The 19220-nt window shown below is 55.3% G+C and overlaps 1 protein-coding gene across 1 annotated transcript in view; it reads right to left on the bottom strand.

The window, feature by feature from the left end:
• The window catches only part of NEK6 (NIMA related kinase 6), an 81024-nt gene extending 62987 nt beyond the window's left edge, over positions 1-18037 (bottom strand). The window contains exon 1 of the mRNA XM_032865827.1: positions 18022-18037. The gene's annotated coding sequence lies outside the window, so the exon portion shown is untranslated. The remainder of the gene's footprint in view (positions 1-18021) is intronic.
• Positions 18038-19220: the final 1183 nt, after the last annotated feature.

The raw sequence follows: 19220 nt of genomic DNA, 5'->3' as shown, positions 1-19220 counted from the left end.
GCAGCCAACCTCAGACAGACGATAAGGTCTGATGCTGTCGCTTTCCGGGCCGGAGTCCATCTCTCCCTCCCTTCCATTCTGTACGCCCAGGCCAGGGGCAGGGTGGGCCCCAGTTCTCAGGAAGCCAGGAAACACACTCTTTTCTGGGCGAAAGGCCCAGATTCCTTGAGCAGTCACAGGACACGCTTTTTCAGAGCCGATCCAAAGCCACAGGCGCAGACTGGAAGTTTCTTCGGGCAGTGTGAACCTTCGGGGACACAGACAGGCACACCTGGCGTTCTGGGCTGAGAGCCGGTCCATGACCGAGGCCCCTGCCGGTACTGGACAGGCCCGGGGCTCTGCCTGCTGCCTCGGTATCCTCTTCTCCCCATCATCAGTCGTCAAACATTTCTTCAAAGGCTCGCAGAGCCGAGGTACACGGCGGAGGAGGTCTTACCTGCCCCAGAGGTGTCGAGCAGTCGAGAGGTGGACACAGACACTGGACAGCAATAAATGCTCGGGGGTGGGGGGGAACGGAGCTGAGCAGGCTAAGCAGATAAGGGGATCTGGCTTCCCACGGTCACGGCGACAAGGAGTTCAGCTATGCATCAAACTGCTTGGCACACATTTGGTACTTGGGGAATTCGGGTCCTCCTGTCCTCCCACTGCACAAGGGCAGAAACAGAAGCCAGAAAGAGATGGGCTGGGGTGGCCGCACAGGGACTGAGTGGGTTTGGGGCCCGATCTAGCCTGTTTCCCGGGGAACCAAGGGGCTGCCCCCCTCCACGCCCATCAACCCTGGCAGACTCCCTGCTTTTTCTACGTGGGAAAGCTCTGCTTCCAACATCATGACTCTGATTACGGGTCCCGGCCACCTGCTCTCCAGCCAGCTGGGACTGGCCTCCCTGCATTTGAATTTGGGCTCCTTCCCTTACTTGCTGGGAAACTCTGGCCAGGTTTCATGCATCTCTCTGAGCTTCACTTTTGTGATCTGAACATGGGGAGAAGACCTACCTAAAGGCTCGCTTGTTCAATGAGCTGGCGTAGGCCAAGTGCCCAGCACACAGGAGGCACTCCCACCCCCATCTCAGCCCAGCACTGAGTGGGGGGTGCTCTTTTGGAGGGATTGGCCCTGGAGTGGAAGCTGGAGTGCAGACTTGGTCTGGGCAGGCTACCTCCAGCCCTGGGGGAGCTTAGCGTCTATAAGGCAAGGTCAGTCTGAGGGCCCAGAGCTCTAATGGGAGTGGAAGGTCACACACATGGGCGGACCAACCAAGGCTTCTCTGCTGGGTGTCTTGGCCATAATCCTCACCTCTCTAAATCTCAGTCTCCCCAGCTAAAATACAGGTTCTGGTGATGATAAATATGAGACCTTAGATCCATGAAGTCACCCAGCCAGCATGGGACCCGTTTATCTCCTTACCCTCCTCCATCCATTCAACATAAAAATATTCGGGTTGTGTCCCCAGGAGGTTCTAGGCCCTGTGGTGGGCAGGGGGCTGAGTCCCTTAATGGTGGGCAGAACCCCATCTGCTTTGGAACCACCTGCCTCTATGGGAGGGTGCACAGCAGGCTAGCCCAGGGCTAGCCTGGGCTCATCGTCCTGGGAATCTTGCCTCCGTGGAAAACCTGGCCTGGACAGATCCTGGGAACAGCCAGCTTCTCCACTGGGCGCACCTACGGGTCTGTACTGTGGCACACTGAACCCAGGGCAGTGAGCCCCACTCCCGGCATGGCTAATGCCAGCTGCCAGACGGGCCGACTCCCGATGGGTGGGGGAAGCTCTGCTTCCAGCTCACCCCCCAACACACACAACATGCCACAGATGTCCATCAGAACTCAGAGTCGGTCGCGACTTTGCCTCTGACTTTGCCAGATCAATGCATCAATCAATCGATCAAGGGAGAATCAGAACTCAATCACAGTGACAACACAATTCAATCCCTGGGAAGCACGTTAGAACCAGGGCTCCTGCAGATTAGTGAGACGGCCTGGAAATCGGGAGATGAAGGTGTTTGGCGACAGACACCTTGAGCAGGCCAGGCCTCTGCAGATGCCCTCCCGTTAACTCTGACTTCGCTCATCCCCAGCAATCGAAACAGCTTTTCTGACAGGGAGGGAAGAAACAACAAGCAGAAGTCGGATCTGGGGAACATCACACATCCACGGCACCGTCTCCCCCCTTCCCAAAGCAGCGCTGAGCACTTTACATATTTTACCATTTATTCTCACGTTGTCCCCAGCAAGTCGCAGGTGCTGGCCTTGCTTTTCACAAGAAAGCTGTGAAAGAGGCTGGGGTTCAGAGGTGAGGGGCCTCCCGCCAGACACGCAGCAGGAAGGGCAGGGATGGGGGTGGGAGAGTTGGGAGTGGGGTGGGATGTAGAGCTAAAGGCCCTCCTGGTGGAACTGTAGCCTCCGTGTGACCCATCCACACTGGTGCCCCCTTCCCAGCCTCTCAGTCTCACCACCACCCTCACCAGACCATTTTCCACACACGCCACCAGAAACACGGCCCCTCCTTTATCAGCCTTCAAAGCTTCTGGATCAAGTCATCACTCCAGAGCTCAGCATCCAAAGCCACCTTGCCTGCCAGACCCTGATCCCAGGTGACACCTGTCACTGACCACATTGGCCCCAGAGAGCCTCTCGAGCTGTCTTGCTAACCCCTGCTTCTTGCTTCCCAGCACTCCACCCAGCCCACCCTCTCCACCGGGCTCTCCCCTGCAGATCCTTACTGGTACCAACACGGGGGCTTCCAGGGGAGATGGATCTGGGTCCAAAGCATTGCTGTGTCACCTCAGATAAGTCTCTTTACTTCTCTGAGCTTGGGATTCACTTACAAAACGGAACTGTTTCAAGGGGAAGCCTAGCTCATGCTAGCATGTGTAAGCCCCTGACGGACACAGATGAAAAAGCACTCAGGGCAACAAGGCGAGGAGCTGTTCTTAAAAAGACAGGGGGTAATTCTATACAACCAACAACCCTGTTAAGAGAACCGGCATTCCTGAAGGAGGTACTGGGCATGGGGTGGGGAGCCTTCAGCCCTGGCGAGGTGGAAGGTCTAGACTCGGGACTTTCCCCCCGGAACACACCCCGGTGACTGCACCACTGCTTTGGGATTCTCCTCGATTTCCCTCCTGCTTTTAGGCCAACCCCGTGGCTTCTGTGGGCCTTGGCCTCACCCTGAAGCCAGGTATCGAGGGCCCACCAAGGAGACTCAAAGGGCAGAGAGCTCCTGGTCCCTCCCTTACCGACGAGGACGGAGAGACTGGACCCACCCCGTGCCAGCCCCCAGCCACCCATCAGGAAATCACTCCGACATCCTGACGCAGGTCAAGCCAAGGCAGAAACAGTCTTTCTAACCTGCAGCCCCAACTTCTTTGCTCCCTGACAGGGGTCTACAGGTAGGATCCCAGATTGCCAACCCCAGGCCCCATCACCTGGGTGGTCCACTCTCCTCCGAGAGGGGTCAGGCACTTCCCACCTGGGAACAGGAGCAGGAAGCAGGGCTGGACCCGCCCCACGGCCCCTTTCCTCTGGGGCCCAGGCCCTTCAGACCCAGGGAACCATCCATTTGCGAGAGTTCCGTTTTGCTCTCTTTTTCTGTCCTTTCCCCTCTAAGCAAAACTGCGTGGTGGCTGCTCCTGCCTCCGTCCCCAAGGCAGTTCCAAAGGGCCCATCTCATCCTTGCAGAAGTGATGGTGGTAATTCTGTTAATGGGAAGCAAGACGGATGGTCCGCGGTGCCCGAAGTGCAGGAGGCAAGCCACATTGGGCCGCCCCCGGGGGAGAAGGAAAGCCTTGCCAGAACACACCCTCCTTTGGGGCCTTATTAGGTCTTGAAAGAGCTGCCGCGCGCGCTAAAACCTGCTTTTGCCAGCAGAAGCCTCATTTTACAAATATACAACAACAAAAAAACCCGTAAATGGGAAGAAAACCTTGAAGATTAGGCTCCCCTTGCTACAGTGAGGCGGCATGCCCGCTCAGAGCTGAGGTCTTTAGCCTCGTCGACTCTGGGCTTAAATAAATAGGTCTGATTGCCAGCTCCCCATTTTGTGAAGGCGGTTTCCTTGCTGTTTAAGGACTGTTTGCTAATGGTGGGATGGGACAACTCTGGAAACGTTTTCTTTGAAAGGGCTTGTCTGCACCCTCCCCTGTCCCACCATGTCAGGAAACCTTATCGCTCTGGTGTCAGGCCAGTGAGGAACACTTGACCCAGCTCCCTTCCCCAGCCCCATGCCCACAGGCCCTCACGGCCCACTAGAGTTTCTCTGGTCTTCTGACCTGAGAATTGGTGGCATCTCAAAAGTGATTTTACTGAGGGAAGGGTGTCCATTTCCAAAATTACACAAAGGGCTCACTCCCCTCCAATCTGGAGCTGAGCCACTGAACTGTTCTTTGGGCTTTGGTTGGTCCAAGTACAAAATGAGGGCAGAGGGTGAAGCCGGCCTGAGACAGTGGTGGTTGATGACAGGTTGTCTGGGGCTGCGTGACTTGCCAGCTGGGGGAACTTTCTGGGCCTCAGCGTCCTCATCCCTACCACAGAGCTAACCTTACCCCCTCACAGCCCTGGAGCAAAGACTTCCTGGCCAGTCTGAGCATTCCTTTCGTCTATACCCTCCTGCGGTGCCCAGCACGGTCCAGACACACAGTAGGGGCCTTGCTGAGCCTCTGCTCTTCTGAGAACACATGGCTTCCTTTCATGCCTGGAAACACAAAGATACCTACCCACACTAGAACAGAATGGTTTAGGGGGTGTGTGTGCTCTGGGAGACCAAGTCCCGGGTTCGAACCCTGGCTCAGTCGCAGACCTACTGTGTGCTCTTGCGCCACCAACTCAGCTTCACTCAGCCTTCCTTTCCTTGTCTGTAAAACGGGACTAAAGGACCTGTCTCCCAGGGTCACCAGGAGGAGTCGGCACGAGAACATATGGCCAGGACCTGCCCAGGTTGGTGCTGGTAACTAGCAGCCCTGAGGTGGAACAGCTCAAGGTCTTGGGAGAGCCCGAGGGAAGAGTCCCATGTTCTCAAAGATAGCTGAGGCAAAGCAGGTCTGAGAGGCCATCCCAGCCCCCCTGGGGGAGCTGGGACCTAAAACAACAGACAACATGTGAAATCTCAGGAGGCCGTGGGAGTACCACCCCAGGAGAGAGCCCCCATCTCAACCCCCCTGCGTCTGTCTCCCACACTTGGACCAGTGACGCGGGACGTACTTTACTCCCATCTTTTTTATGCCAGCTCTCCCCAGCCAGAAGGCCAGCTCTGTTTTGTCTCTTCTGTTCGTCATGCCTCTTAGAACCGTGCCTGGCTTTGTTGGCTCAATGAATGACCGCACAAAACGAGCAAGGGAAGAGTCCCAGGGGGCAGCTCTGGGCTGAGTGACTGCTAATGTCCCAACATGGAGAGGATCCCCGGAGTGTCATAGGTGTCCCCAAGCTGCCGTCCTCACCCCACGTGGTGTCCTTAATTGTTCGGTACAGTAACAGTGACCTCTTGTTGAATGGCGGCTATGCCCGTGCCTACCTCACTGGGTCGTGAAAACCCCCCCAGGAACAGGAACTGAGATGTGCCCCTGGCTTTGCAAGTGAGAAAACGGAGGTCCCCAGCGGGAAGCAACAAGCCAAGGGGAGTGGCAAGCAGAAGGCAGAGGCCTGGCTGTCATGCAGGCTGTCCGGGTTAACCCACCGCCTCCCCCACTCCCCATATCTTGGCCTGAGACTGGCCTGGGGAGGCGGGAGCTGCAGCTAGAGCCTCGGGACCTGCTCCCTGCCAAGGAGGGGTTGACAAGCAGCAGAGGCTGCAGTCTGGCTCCCGTCCCGTCCCTACACATGTGCAATGGAGAGTTGGAGGCACAAGACTCAGCTAGGCGGGGCCCCAGGCCTGGGTTCAAACCTCAGTTTCCAAACCACGTGGTTTATGGCTTCAGAGTGGTGGCTTCCATCTCTGAACCTCAGTTATCCTCCTCTGAAAAATGGGGCCAGCCCAAGGTTATTGTGGGGATTGACTATGGCAACACAGATGAAATACTTGGCCACATCGCTGGCACACAGTAGGTGCTAAATAAACAAGGGTGAACTTTCCTGAGCCTCCCTCATTCACGTTTTCGAGAGTAGCCAGATGTCCACATCCTGTGGCCGCCTGCCCCAGCCCCGTTTCAGGGCGAGGAGCAGCGTGGGAAGCCGGAGGAATCTGAGCTCCCTGCCCTCTCTCATCCTTTGGGCACCACCTGCTTGGCATTCTTCCCGAGCGAGTGGGTCAGCAAGCTCATCATCTGATTTCTGACCTTGTCACACATCACGCAAGGACAAGAAGTCGGAAGGGATGGGTTTGTCGATGCAGTAACACTGGGCAACTACGCGAGGAATGCGATGAGGGGGGCATTTCCACTGAGACCCACATCCACAGTGTGTCCTTGGCACGAGAGGCCTGGGGTGAGGCGGGAGACCAGCCGGCCAACCACAGAACTCACAGCCCAGGCTGGTGGTCTGTAGAGAGTACCTCACAGTGGAACTTCTCCCCCAAGTAAAATCTGGCCCCAAGCTCTGTGCAGTGTGCTTGCCGGTGGGAGGAGGCTATGACTTTCCATCAGGGCCAGCTTCACGGGCACGTGACCAGCGCAGTTCCATCTCCCCCTGCCTTGCCCTCCGGAGGCTGCTTGGGGCTTCATGCTCTGTGTCCCCTGTCTTAAAGTCTTCATCTTGGAATCTGTGCGGGCTAAGTGAAGCCTGTGGTGGGACGATGAAGCCTGAGCTCATGGGTAGCTCTGCTCCTGACCCCTGTCCCCAGTGACCTCTGCCATCCTCCAACCTTGGCAGAGGCCTGGGTGCAGTCGCGGGGGCAGGTGAGTGTCCCTGTGCCGGAGGAAGCATGGCATTCAGTCGCTAAGAAAAGCCACCACGACAGGTAGGAAGAGATAGTGAAGGAAAAAGCTTTTTTTTGGCTTTTTAAAACAAGGGGACCTGCATTTTCACTTTGTGCTGGGCCACACAAATCACATAGCAGGCCCTACCTTCCATCTATATGTCCTTCTGACCCCCAGCCCCTGTCCCAGAGGCCCCAGGGGAACATCCACGTGGTCTGACACGGTCACTGGCCCAAGAGCTTCTCAGAACTCAGCTCTGCCCTCACCCGTCCCTGGAGCTTCTTTTTTGCAGCTGAACCGCTAGTCACTTCTTGTCATCTCGTGGACCAGGCCCTTTTCCGGTGCTGGGGATGTGCCAATGAGCAGGACACTGAGCAGTGATCAAACGGGCAGGACCGATGGTGGAGACACAGCCAGTGGGAGGAGACTGACCTAGCAGAGCCTCTGGGAGGCCGTGGAAGGAATGGCTCCCGCATGGAGGGACTAGGCTCTGGGCAGGGGCCTCTCATCTGTAAGGTGGAGACAGGGGGGCTTCCTCACAGGACTGTCGGAGGCTGGGAGGTGTCTCAGCTCTGCAGGATTGCATGGCAGGGAGAGGGGAAGGTGTATGCAAAGGCCGGGGCCCGGGCACTAACTTGGGGACAGTCTGCAGACAGCTCCCCGCACGACCACAAAACCAGCAGCGAGCTGAATGGCCGAGGGACAGAAGTGCTAGATCCAGGGCCCCCACCGTGTGCCAGGCATGGGGCCTGGTGGCTCCTTGAGGGTGCACGATCGCCCCTCCTGGGTTACAGATTTGTTCCTGTGGCTTCTAGTCCTGCCCAACATTTCACAGTTGCCTTTTTTCCTGTGACTTAGAAATCCAGTTAGTTCCAGGTGGTGGCGGCAGCTTTTCGGACAGGTCTGGTCACGGATGGAGCAGAACACACAGTGAATATGAGCTCAGAGAACCGCTGACCTGGGGCGCACCCCGGGCCACCCCAGCTGTGGGGTCTAGGGCAGATCTGACCTGCGCTGGGCCTCAGTGTCCTCTCTGTCACTTGGGATTACTAAGAGTTACACCCTCGCAGGGTGGTTGTGAGGACTAGATGAAATGACATTGGTCCAGAGCACGGCTCGCAGCAGGTGCTCAATAAACGCTGGCCGCTGCTGTCGTCCCGAAACCCCAAAACCTCACACCCCAAACCTGAGCGTCGCGTGCCACTTCCCAGGATCGTGTGGGTCTGCTCCCTCCTTTCTAGCATCTGCCCCGACTCTGCTCCAAGACTATCTCCCCCCATTGTCATGGCGCATCAGTCCATAAATATTTAAACAACATGTCATCAGATTATTATAACATATGATCTATAGCACTGATGTGCTGCAGTTCTGCGCATTTGGGCTTCGTTTTCAGAATATCGAGACATAAAATATTTATGTATTTAGCCAACCACGAGATCTCACATTCTGTCTCAAATTGCTGGGTGGCGGCAAGATGTGGAGCTGAGACGCAATGTGTGAAGGGGATGCCTTGTTCTCACGTTGGTTCCTGGGGCATCTGGATTGTTTCTGGTTCATTCGAGGACCTGTGAACGGTGGCTGGCTGGGTTTGCCACAGAAAGCAGAGGGCCAGGACCAAGAGACACCATCAAAATGCAATGAGAGTTCAAAGCACAAGGCACCGTGTTATTTTCATTCAGTAGCTCCATGGGCCTGCGCATAGTAGGTGCTCAGTAAATGTCCATGGGGAGAGGAATGCACCTGTCACCCACAGCATCACGGACGGGCTGGCACCCAGCCGGGCTTCAGTCCTATCTGCTCTTCAGTTTCATCCTATCCCCAATGTCCAGCACCGGTCCAGGCACAGAGTAGGACCCAGCAAACGTTGCCAATGAGCAGCAGTGGGAGGAATAAATGCGTGACCAGATAAATCACTTAATTAGCTAATAAATTAATGAGGGATAATGACTCCCTGTCTGCTGGTCCGGATTACACAGTGTGAGACCTTCCTCCTGAGAAATAAAGGCTCTCCAGTAACCCGTAGTGGATAGGCAAAGGGGTTTTTCTGGATAATTAAATATCTCGATTGCTAACATTAGCACATCACAGTGACCATATGTCCCAGAATTTTCAGCACTGTGCAATTTCAAAGATGCCACCCCATAAGCCATTCGAGCATCCAGAAACTTCTTATGTACTGGCAACCAAATAGCATCTTCCAAACAGCCTCTCCTGTCCCCAAATGTCACTAAAATGCTTTTACAGACCACTGCCCTTTTGAGAGTTTGGAAATTGTGGTCTTCACATGCCTAACCGACAGACGGGGGATATCGGAAGGCCTGGGATGTCATAAAAGCATGTGCAAACAAAAGTTGTTAGCTTGGAGCAAAAGTATTTTCTTTGCATAGTTCCCAAATGCTGTGCTGTCACCATCAAGAGTGGGCAGCCCTCCTCCTTGTCCCCAGGCTCTGCATAGACAAAAATCCAGTCCTCATTTCCTCCTGGGTGAGCTGAGGAGGCTGGCAATTAAAACAAACACAAAAGGCTCCGAAAAGTCCTGGAGGAGATGAACGAAGGAAATGCACACACACTGACTCAGGCACACCGAGTCCACACTTTAGATCCTGGTGTAACTAAATCCGGCTGGACTCCATGGGACCGGCCAAAACTATGGGTGGGCTCCCTGTCTGTCTGCCATGTGGTCCCCAGTGGTCCCGCCATCTGGGCACCCACCCTGGTAGCCCGCCAAGGCCACACCAGCTAGGCAATCCCTTCCCCTTTCAACCCACAACTCCCCATTCTCTGGGCTGGGTAGACTCTGGAGTTGCTTGGGAGAGTTAAACACCTCCCTTTCCCTAAGCAACCTTCAAAAGATAAGCCCTCTAAAAAAAAAAAATAGTATACTCGATAGAAAATGCAGCTTGAAGACACATACCCATCCATTCCAAACCAAAGCCACTCCTATACAGGCATCAGGAGCCCCATCAGTAGGAAAGGAGCAAAGGAAGAGACCCTGATAACGTTGGGAGGTACAAGCCCTTCTCTAAGCCTGGGCCCCTCTCTAGGAATAACCTGAGCCTTTATCTAAGAAACCTTCTCTGGACAGCGGTGGCTCAGTGGGCACAACACAGCCCTTCACTGCCCACTGGGAGAAGCAATGTTTGCTAACAGATTCAACAAGTCCACATAGACATTCTTCAAGCATCCTTCCACTTGCCCACTTGAAACTTCCTGTTCATTCTATAAGTATTAACTGAGCACCTACTATGTGCCAGGAACCACCCTGGGCACCGAGGACCCAGTGGAAGTCCACAGACCAAGTCTTATCCTCACGGAGCTTACATTCTAGTCCGAGAGAGGGATAACAAACATACAGAATCCAGAAAGGGTAAGGGTCCTGAAGGTAAATAAGGCCGAGTCAGGGAATGGAGAGTTAAGCAGTGAGGGGTTCATTTCAACAGGCAGGGACAACAGGGCCTCTTTGGAGAAGTGACTTTTGTGGTGTCCTGAATGAGGGCTGGGGGCAAGTCATGGGAACACTAGAGGGAAAAGGGATTTCAGGAAGAGAGACAGAGGGGAGCATACGCTTATCACGTCTGAGGAAAAGGAAGGAGACGCCGGGGCTGGAGCAGAGTAAGTGAGAGAAAGACTATTAAGGAGTGCGAGGCAGAGGTAGCAAGAATGTTTCTTGTTCTCGCAAGAATGACCAAATCTCCCCCAGATCCCTGGAGGCCTGGGCAGCCCCTTCTCCCACCATTTGCTGCCTGGTACGTGCTGTTCCTTCCAGCTGCCTGGGAGGCCCTCTCCCGGGCCCCGCGCCTGGGCACCAGCTCCCAGCCCATACGACAGGCGTTTCCAGATGGCAGCCTCCGTCTTCCAACTCTACAGACGAACCTCGGTGCCGCGACAATTAACTAAGCGCCACACATCTTCCAGTCTCCGGCTCTGTTTCTCTGTCCGTAAAATCGGTGTAAGGACACCCGCCTCGGAGAACTGCCGGGAGGAGGAAGGGAGCTAACCCGTGTGAAGGGTTAGAATGGAACGTAATACAGTGTTAGTCCCCGTACAAAGGGGACAACAGCTGAGGAAGTGACAGAAGTTCCTGGCTTCCCCCTGCTGGGGGCTGCCCCCAGCCTAGGACCCCGGTCTCGCTCCCAACTCCCCATCCCGCAGCGCCACCACCCCCCCGCCACCCTGGGGTCCACTGGCCCTGCGCCCCAGCGCTCTCAGACTTCCAGGCTTCCCGCACCCAGCCTGCTGGGCAGACGTCGTGTTTCCCTCGGGGCCCGCTCGGAGGCCCTTCCTCCCTGGAAAGCAGCACTCCTGCTTGCCCAGGAGTGAGCCAGGGACATGTCACCTGCAGGCACCCCCAGGGGTGTGTGACACAAGCCCTGTCCTCCTCCCCAGGTGGTTAGAGGGCAGCAGGGTGGGGCCGTGAGAGGGGCTCCCGGCCAGCTCCCAGAATAACACTGACCCACAACGTCGGGAGCTATTTCTCCAAGGAATGCGTGGACGGACGGCCGCGTGTGGCTAACCAGGGAGCCCGCTCCACCCACGCAGCAGTGACCAGGTCTGTGTTTCTGCCGCAGCCCCTCTGCACGTAGCCCGGGCCCACGCCCCGCGACCAGAGCCTTGGCCTGATAGGTGGGAAAGTGTCCTGGTCAGCCACGCCCCTGGAAACTGCTCATAGCCTCCCTGGGCCTCAGTCTCCCCATCTGTAAAATGAGAGGCTTTCATGCCTATATTTTTAAGCATCAGAACCTTGTATAAAAACATTTTCCACGTGACATAAAATGAACCCATTTAAAGTGAACGATTTGGTGGCATTTGGCGCATTCGCCACCTCTCTGGGTCCCAAACATTTTCATCACCCAAAAGGAAGCCCCGTTCCCACTGAGCGGCGGCTCCTCGCGCCTCCTCCCTCAGCCCCAGGGAACCACCAACCTGCTTTCTGTCTCCACAGAAGTCTAGATTATGGATATTTCATACGAGAATCTTTTCTTAAAATGACTCCCATGCAAACCCTCCTTCTAGAAAACACGTAACAGGGTCAGTGTTGTGGGAAGGGTTAGGGCTGCCCTGTCCCCAGCTGGCGTCCCTCGCCCTCTGTGACCTCTCGGGGAAGGCTCTTATCTGAGACCCCTTCCTTTTGACAATTCTAGTCCTAAAGTTGGGTTTCTAAGGCAAATCACCCCCCACCTCACCCAGTGTCCAAGAATCCAGGGCCTTGAGCCTGGGGTTACTGGCCCATTTTCCAGGTGAGGAAGTAGAGGTGCTGGATTCAAGGGTGGCTCCACGAACCACTGATGCTCGCCCCTTACCACACGCACCAGGGTGGGGTGTCAGGTATGAAGAGCTGCACAGATGCCCACAGAAGCGTCCTCTGGAAGGGTGGCCACTTCCATGGGCCCTGCCCGCTCCCTCAGGACAACAAGCCAGCCCCACACAAACTCGAAGGGACACCCCCAGGCCCTTGAGGAGGACTCCTGCCCCCAGGCCCATGTCTGTGACAGCCGCTCCTGTCAGCACAGACCTCTGATGGGCTCCCTGCCCACCCCCAACACTGTGTAAATAATTAACAAAACATCTGCCTTGCTTAATGACACACTGTGGCTGACACCGCTCTCAGGGCCTCCCGAGACCCTCCAACGCCAAAAGGACGCATCAAAACCTTCGAAGGCTCCCTTTCCGAGCGTCGTGGGGGAGCACAAAATGCTGACTTCTGAACGTTTCCCTGAGCCACCCAGAGCAACCTGACTTGTGTCCCGCCTCGTTGTACCAAACTGCCATGTCTCCTCCCAGCTATTTTGAGCGTCATGACCACAGGGCCAGGCTTCAGTGGCACCTGGGAGAGATCCCAATGCTGCTTGCGGCCTGATTTAGGGCCTCGAGATGCAGGGGCACTGAAAATGCTCTCGACAGGGAAGCAACCTTCCTGCCCAGTGACCCTGGACAGGTCCTTAATAACCACATAGTTTCTTCACCTCCCATAAAATCTCAGGCAGTGAGTGTCAAGCATTTCTGGGGAGACACCTGTGTGCGGAGGGCTTTACACCCATTATTTCCTGTTGTTCTTCCCTCAGCCATTGGAGGTCTGTTTCCCAGATGGGGACACTGAGGCTCGAGGAGGCAAATGACTTGCTCTGGTCCGCCCCACCTCACTCCACTCGGTGCCAAAACTCAAGTTCTTAATGTGATTGTGGGTTTGCACCCTCCCCTCCTTGGGCCTCAGTTTCCATTCTGTAAAATGGGCATGTGGCTCTTCTCTGGATGGTGAGCCTACTGGATTTCTCGGGGGTAGAGCCAAAGGTCATTTGCAGGGTACCCAATGCCCCTTTGCAAATGTCTTCCTGACAACTCCCAGTTGTCAAAGACTTTGGGGACAACAAGTAACAAGAGAGGGCTGGCCTTGGGGAGAGGGGTCATGGACAAATTCTGACTCCGCTGCTCACCTGCAGCGAGGGGTTCGTCCCATTTCCTCAACTACAATCGGGGACTTTGAGGAGTTCTCCTCTAAGGGAGTCTTGGGCTTTGGGGAGGTCTCCTCTAAGGCGCCAGCTCCATTCTCCAAGGTCAAGCACTGCCTGCCCCTCCCCAGCCCAATTTTGAAGTGTGAGACTTAACTCAAGGAAATGCAGCCGGACTGGCTCTCAATGGCAGCTTCCCTCCCCCTTCCCTCGCAGAAATTCCTTCACACTCTATGGAATTCCTACATAAAGCCCCTTTTTCTTTTCTATGAGGTCACCATCACGCAGATGTGGAAAAGAAAAAAAGAAAGGCTCCATGTGGATCAAGGTCCTTGGAACTGAATGCATTTCAGATCCCGGCTGCACTTTTCAGTTCTGCAGGCCCCTCACTCATCTGTCTCCCAGAGCCCAGTCAAAGCTGCCCATTGGGTTTGGGGTGTGGTGATCCTGCTGGTGGATGCCAAGAGGCCTGGCCAGAAGACTGGGCCTTTGCCACCGACCACCAGAGCAGTCGTCTGTGGAAAAACCCAGAGTTGGAGACAACACAGCAGAGGCTGTGTATGTGGGTCTGTTTCCACACAGGCAAGTCTGTTAGAGGGACAGATGTCAAAATGCTAGATCACACTCTACGGTCAAGTTCCCAAATTGAACGTCACAGGAAGTTACACCACCAACTGATTTGCCCCAATGTCCGGTCCTGTCTGGAAGCGGAGTCTGAGGAGGCTGTTGCTCTAATTCAGTTTGGGCCAAAGAAGGGGCTGTGAGTGTGTCACCCAGCTCAGACAGGAATGAGTGAAGCCACTGACGGACCTGATTTTTTCTTTCAAAATAAAAACATTTTGGGGGTACCAGGCTGGCTCAGTCGGTGGGGCATCTGACTCTTGATTTGGGGTCATGAGTTCGAGCCCCACAGTGGGCAATGGGCTCACCTTAAATAAATAAATAAATCACTAAAAAATATATATATAAAATAAAAAAACATTTCCCCAAAGACCATCTTGTCACTACCCAAGAGTCAGATATAAAATGGCCAAATACCAAAAAGTCCACTGAAGATATTTGGCGAATCCTGGCCATCTACCTCCCATTTGTTTTAAAGCAATTTCACACACCCAGGGTGAGACCACCCCAGATGACCTCCCCACACCTACCCCGGGAGCACCCTTGATCCCTAGGACCCTTGCACGTCCTGGTGACCAGCATTCTGGCAACCATCCGTAGTAACAGCCAAGGGAAGGTCCATGCTGATGTACACACCGCTTCAGAAGAATGACATCAGCAAAAATAAATAAATAAATAAATAAAGATGAAAAAATGTAGGAACAAGGACTATTTTTACCTCCCCAAATCACAGGCCAGACGGGAGAGAAATCCATCAATGCCAGAAACGTGGCTGAGCCTTCGCACAAGATCTATTATTTCACACCTTAAATTAACGCATCTCAAAGCAATTTGCAAATGTTCATCAATTCGCAGAGCGTACTTGGGAGAGAAATACCTTTTCCTTCCAACATCAAAGGACCCTTGCAGGGGCCACCCGCACACCCCCCAAACCGCACAGGTCCTCACACACTCCATTCCTTTTGGGAACCGCGTCTTGAAACCCGTGATAAGAATGGAAATGAATGAGGCAGAGAGACAGGCACAGGGCCAGAACAGAGAGTGACAAGAAACCTATGTAGAAATGATCCTGTTGTCAGATGGGGACATCTGAACGGGGAGTCCAGGGGTAACTTGCCATCACCAAGTGTTGGAACACACTGGGCTCTTCCTGAGGGCAGTGCTCCAGCGGGCTCCTCCCCGCACAGGCCTGGAGATGCCAACCCGCATTTCATCTTGGATGACTCACCAGGGTCTTCCTCCCTCCCCGCTCTAACTCCCTTGCTTGGCCTGACCAGAGAAGAGGAAGGGGATATTCTTCTCTTTTTGACGATTGTTTTGACATTTCCCTTCTGAAACCAATCTCTGGCACTTCATGAGGAAAGAAAAAAATGTGAACTGTGAGCCCTTTCTAGCTGACAGTCCCGGCCCTGGGTGTGGGATGTCCACAGCAGAGGGGCAGGAGAGGACAAGGAAGGAGGGCAGCCCTTTCAGGAAGGCCTCTCCCCCAAGCTGGGAGCCTGGCGAGGAACCCAGCCCCACAAGAACCTGGAATACAGGGACCATGACTTTCCAGGTCCTGTGGGAAGACTGTGCAAGCTCTGCTCAGACAAGTCTGAGGGTCAAATGCATAGCAGCCCGTGGTCTCTAGCGCATGACTTCACCTCTCCGTGTCCCCAGTTTCCTCATCTGTAAAATGGGTGTCATGATAGCTCCCATCTGCGTGTTGCTGAGTGGACTGAATGAATTAGGGCCCTTAAAGCTTTTGGCACCATGCCTGGCACACAGCAAACCTTTGATAAATAGCGGCCATTAGGTGTGGGCTACTTTCATGAAACCATGCATGGCATTTCATCTCTCTGAGCCTCAGCTGCGTCATCTGTAAAATGGAGATGACAACCCCCTACCTCATGGGGCAGATTAAAGGAGCAGGTGTGAATGAAAGCACTGGGCACCCCATCTGTGCACCTTCAGGAGACAAGTGTCACATCCCTGGTGCAGAGGACAGGTTTGAAGTCAAGCAGGTGACAGGACTCTGCCTCAACCTCCTTTCAGCAGTCCCAGGCTGGATCTCTCTGTCTCTCTGCACAGTAGGTGCTCCCTAAACATGCCCTCCCGTCATCCCCTTTCCCTGCTCCCTCCTCGCTCAGGGCCACTGGAAATGCCCACCCCCCTACCCCCAACCCAAAGCCAGGAGCTTCCATTTTTGAAACCTGAACAATCTGAATGGCCCAAAGCCCAGACCAACCTGGGCCACTGCTTCAGTCTGAGACTTTATTTTCTGAATACAGAAACTACTTTTTAGTCATTTCCGAAGCAGACGGGACGGCAGAGGCTGACAAACCACAGGGACCATTTTAAATCCTGGGCCTTTTCTTCTGGGAAGTTAGGCAAGAACCTTCCCAAATGTTTGCCCGTGGGGCTCTCTGCCAGGGAGTGACTCATTCACAGCTCCCCACAGGCATATTTTATTTGGGGGTGGGGGATAGAGGGAGGGCCCGGCCTTGAGGGGAGAGGAGAGGCAGCATTTCCAGCAAACCCAGAAGGTATTTTGTGTGTGTGTGTGTGTGTGTTTCACTTTTTTAGGACAAAAAAGAAAAAGAATGTGGATCTTTTTTGTTTCCTTCCAGGTTTTGTTTGCTAAAAGAAGACGTCCAAAGTTCACTCAGGGAAGCTGCTGCGTTGGGAACAGACGCTTCCAGCCGGCTCAGCTCTACGCGTCCCTTTCAATGAAATTCTTCTTCCATTAACACCACGATTTTTAAATGTGCCTCCAAGATTTGCCTGCGCACGACATTTTCCCCTCAAAAAGGCAAGCTGAGTTTTGAAAATTCAGGGCGAACAAGGGAGCTCAGTGTTCCTAAAGTTGCCCTTAAAGCAATGAAGACTTTCGACAGCAGAGATTTTCGACATTTATAAAGCCCCCCCAAAAAACGGCCCGTCAAAGCTGCAGGACAGACTTTGGAAACCAGTGTCCCAAGCCTGCTGTGATCAATTTGTTACTGTCCTGAGGGCTCATGCTTGGAGCCCAGGCTCAACAAATGAATAAATCAGATTAATATCTATCTACTTAGCAGAGCAGGCAGAGAGGGAGAGACCCTCCAATACACAGACAAGTGTCCTGGGACCCTTGGGCTTCCCAGGGTCAGGACCCTGTCAACCCCAAAGGCCTGGGGAAAAGGTTATAATCTGCCAGGGCCAGAGAGGGGCAAGAACAAACCCAAGAGACCCGGAGGAGTATTTAGGAAGAACTGAACACAAGTCCTCTAGTACCAGGCCAAGTAGCTCTGCTAGGCCCACCAGGGCCCTAGCCCAGCACGAGCATCCTGGGTCCTGCCAGTTGGCCCCACCAAGGTCTGGCTCCAAGGCCTCCCCTACTCTGCCAAGCCCAGCCTAGCTCTGCGGGTCTGACCTCCGCCCTCAGTCACCACACAAGGCCCAGCACCCACCGGGTGCCCACCCCCAGCCTACTTCTCTCTGTGGGCTCCCTGGCATCGGGGCCAGGGGTGGACACATCCTATAAGACCCCTGGTGGGTGCAAGGGGGGGACCCTCACCCTCCATAGTAAACACACTCACACACTCCTGGGCACAAAATACTCTTTCGCGGCGTATACAGACACTTTTGTCCTCGCAAGCTCACTAATGCACACACAAATCACTTGTGAACGCTCACCCACGTGCGCACACATACTCCCTGAACCCACACAACTCCTTCACAAAAGTGGGATCCCACGTGAAGTCCTTGGCACACTCCCCGGCAAATAGTAAACAATAAATGGCGAACAGGGGAGCCATTGCCGTGTCCCCCGCACCCATTCACCGCAAGCCACCCAACCCTGACCCTCCGACGTGCACACGCACCGTGTCCGCCCCCGGCCGCACACCCCGAGGGACACACAGACACACGCCGCCCACGCACGCTCGGACGCACGGCCGCCGACACGCTGAGACTCGCTGGTTCACTCGCGCCCCGGCCTCCCGCGTGCACCCCCGCCCGCTGTCCCCCGCCGAGTCGCGGCCGCGCGCGCGCGCACGCGCACCCCCGTCGCCCCGGCTGGGGGAGACCGCTCCGCCGTCGGGCCCCCGCCCCTTCCCCGGTCCGACCCTGCCGGGCCCCGGTCCCAGGCCACTCACCGACGCGCGGGCGGCTCGGCTGCCGGCGGGAGGAGAGGCGCGCGGTCCGGCGGGCGGCCGGCCGGAGCGGAGGGTCCCACACGAGTCGGCGGCGCCGCGGCCGCACGCCCGTCCGCTGGGTTCCGCCGCCGCCTGCGCGGGCCCGCGCGCGTTCCCGCCCCTCCCCACCGCGGGGCCGCGCCGCCCCCTGCGCTCGTGCGCGCTGCCGCCACGCTGGCCCGGGGGGCGCCCGGCGGCTACCGCATGGCGCTGGGACCCCTCCGCGCCCCGGAGCCCCTCAGGCCGCTAGTGATCCGACCAGCCAAGCCCCCCATTTCAAAGACGGGGAAACTGAGGCCCAAACTCTTACGGCGAGTCAGACCCAGCAGACTCCCCTCCCCCCTTCTCGGGTTCTAGACACTTAGGATTAGGGTCGGAAGTCAGTGAACTCAGTGGACCCCTCCCCCGCATCCTTGGGGACCCATCTACTAACATTGCTCCATTCTCGGTCCTGGTCACACTGGCCAGTCAGCTAGGGCTTATTATGTGCCTACTGAATGCAAACACACATTCAGAAGTAGGCTCCAGGGGTATCTCCACACGGTGGTGAAGGTGCGGCTCCTTGCCCTCAAAGTGCCAGCGTCTCCTCATCTGGAACTCCCCAAATCCTGTGGACCCCAAGACTGTAAAAGCCAATGTGCAAAGGTTTCTGGAAGGCTCTACTAATGAATGCTTAAGACCCCCTCTAAGGAGACAGAGTCTCTGTAAGGCCCCAAAGGCTGCTGCTCAGTTCCCTGGTGCACTTCTTAAGGGAACAGACACACACACCCTCCCCCAGGAAGGGCCGCGCCTGGTTCACACAGTTCCTGTTTCCACAATGACTGCTTCTGCTCCTCAGGCAGAACTGTGCTGTGTTCCCCCAGGAAGACTAGAACCAGGGAGGGACACTGACCGCTGAGCACGAGCGGTTACCCCAGCACTCTGCCTGGGTGTGATCCATAACGATAATGACGCCAACTGAATATGCACCGTGTGCCAGCCTCACAACTGCACAGCCATTCTCTGAAGGAGGTCTTATGCTACCTTCATGCCCATTTAACAGATGGGACAAAGGAGGCTTAGAACAGAAGCTGAGAGAAACAAATTCTTTTGCTCAAAGTCACCCAGTTAATAAGTGGTTGAGCACGTAGCTCGACCACAGACCGTCTAATTCCAGTGCC

The sequence above is a fragment of the Lontra canadensis genome, unplaced genomic scaffold, assembly GCF_010015895.1.
Source record: "Lontra canadensis isolate GAN:19392208 unplaced genomic scaffold, GSC_riverotter_1.0 scaffold30, whole genome shotgun sequence".
NCBI classification, from domain to species: Eukaryota; Metazoa; Chordata; class Mammalia; order Carnivora; family Mustelidae; genus Lontra; species Lontra canadensis.
The sequence above is the reverse complement of the archived record's forward strand: the minus strand, read 5'-3'. Positions and strand labels throughout refer to the sequence as shown.